The 2,376-nt window shown below is 32.9% G+C and overlaps 1 pseudogene; it reads left to right on the forward strand.

The window, feature by feature from the left end:
• The first annotated feature begins 544 nt into the window (after positions 1-544).
• LOC131649572 (tetraketide alpha-pyrone reductase 2-like) lies at positions 545-2,144 on the forward strand (annotated as a pseudogene).
• The last annotated feature ends 232 nt before the right edge of the window (positions 2,145-2,376 follow it).

Below are 2,376 nucleotides of genomic sequence, written 5' to 3' on the forward strand. Positions count from 1 at the left end.
CAAATGTCAATTTTTTTCTTTCTCCATGTCTCAAGTTTTTTATTATTATTATTTAATAAAAATGAGTTTATATATTAATTGTTTATTTTACAATTATGTAATTCTATTTAAGTTAACATGTGAATCTAAATACATCATTTGTCAAATTTATCATTATATTTTGTATAATCATATTATTTGTTGTAATATTTTGATTTCATAATTATTCATTGTACTTTCCCAATAAAAATGAGTTTTTCATATGTATATCTAAAATAATTATTACGTCAAAATTAAAACAAATTCACCCGTGCGGACGCACGGGTATCTTCTTTGTTGAATACAGTGTGAGAAATGAGTGCACAATTGAATATAATCTTTTCACCATTGGTAGATAATTTCTTTTCTGAATGAACAAAGTAGATTCTTTTAAATATTAGTGTGTGTATATATCTATATATATATATATATATATATATATATATATATATATATATATATATATATATATATAAATTATTTAATTATAAAGAACTTATTGATAAGCTAGAGAAAATAGAAAGAGATGCGTGTGTTTTGCGTGACAGGAGGCACTGGTTTCATAGCAGCTTATTTGTTAAAGCCTTGTTAGATAAGGGTCACACAGTTAGGACCACAGTAAGAAATCCAGGTTATATATAATCTTTATTACGTGTATATATAAAATCTCAAATATATATAGTGGTACAAAATTAATTATTCTATTTTAGTAATAATCTACTTGATGCAGATGATTTGGAGAAGGTTGATTATCTAACTAAATTAAGCAGTGATAAAGAGAGATTGAAGATTTTAAAAGCAGACCTGTTGGTGGAAGGGAGTTTTGATGAAGCAGTGATTGGTGTTGATGGTGTATTTCATACAGCATCTCCTGTGTTTGTTCCATACGATGACAACATTCAGGTAATACATTTTTTATTTCAACCCTATAGTTTATGCATACATATGCGTGGTGATTTGTTGATGTTTGGAATGTTTTGTAGGCTAGTTTGATTGATCCATGTATTAAAGGAACTCAGAATGTGCTGAACTCGTGTATCAAAGCAAGTGTGAAACGTGTGGTGTTAACGTCTTCTTGCTCTTCGATAAGATACCGTGATGATGTGCAACAAGTTTCTCCTCTTAATGAGTCTCGTTGGAGTGATCCTGAATACTGCAAACGCTATAAAGTAACAACACTTATTTCCTTCTCAATTAGTACTATTATTATAAACCATTGATTGAATTGAATTCATGAATTATGCAGCTGTGGTATGCATATGCAAAGACTTTGGGAGAAAGAGAGGCTTGGAGGATTGCAAAGGAAAGTGGAATTGATCTTGTGGTGGTTAACCCTTCTTTTGTTTTTGGTCCACTTCTTGCTCCACAACCAGCCAGTACATTGCTCATGATTTTGGACATCATCAAAGGTTAGACCATTACTGTCAAATGTTCTGTTATGTTATAATATCGGTTTTTGTCAGTTGAGCTAGGATTTGCGGACAATGCTATACTAGACTTATGAAAAATTGATTATGTTTATCTAAGTGAAAGTACGTATTTTTATATCAGGTTTGAGAGGAGATTACCCGAACACAACGGCGGGCTTTGTCCATATAGATGACGTGATTTCTGCCCACTTATTGGCTATGGAGGAGCCCAAAGCATCTGGCAGGCTTATTTGTTCAAGTACAGTTGCCCACTGGTCTCAAATCATCGAAATGCTTCGGGCCAAATATCCTTCCTATCCATACGAAACCAAGTGAGTGTATATCGACCTTCCTTTTGCTATCATCAAATGACTAAAACATTCTGGTTTGAATTTGAGTGTTTATTGCTTTCCTTTCTACTACAGGTGTGGCAGCCAGGAAGGAGATAAGAATGCGCATAGCATGGACACCACGAAAATCACTCAATTGGGTTTTCCTCAATTCAAAAGCCTTGAACAAATATTTGATGACTGCATCAAAAGCTTTCAAGACAAAGGCTTCCTATGAGATCCATGACATGATATCAGGTTCCTTTTGTGTTTATGTGAGGTGTTTGTATCATATGTGATTTAAAATAAGGATTTCATATACCAAAATAAGAATTAATCAGACATAATAAACTTTGATAAATGAAGAGGGTAACTTTTATCCCTTTCTTTCTTTATCCAATATTTTGCTCTATTTCTAATTTGTGTAACAAAACATTTAATATTACTTTCTTGGTGTGCAAACAAAGAGATGACAGCGAGCCCATTTGTTGTGTATTGAGAGGAATCCGATTTGAGGCACCTGAGAACATGAGTGGTAGCATGAAAATGTGTCTCAAGTGGCTTGGATACATACTAGTTGAGTTGTTACAGAGAGAATGCAACACATGCTCGTGTGTGGG

Source organism: Vicia villosa, linkage group LG2 (assembly GCF_029867415.1).
Source record: "Vicia villosa cultivar HV-30 ecotype Madison, WI linkage group LG2, Vvil1.0, whole genome shotgun sequence".
Taxonomy (NCBI): Eukaryota; Viridiplantae; Streptophyta; class Magnoliopsida; order Fabales; family Fabaceae; genus Vicia; species Vicia villosa.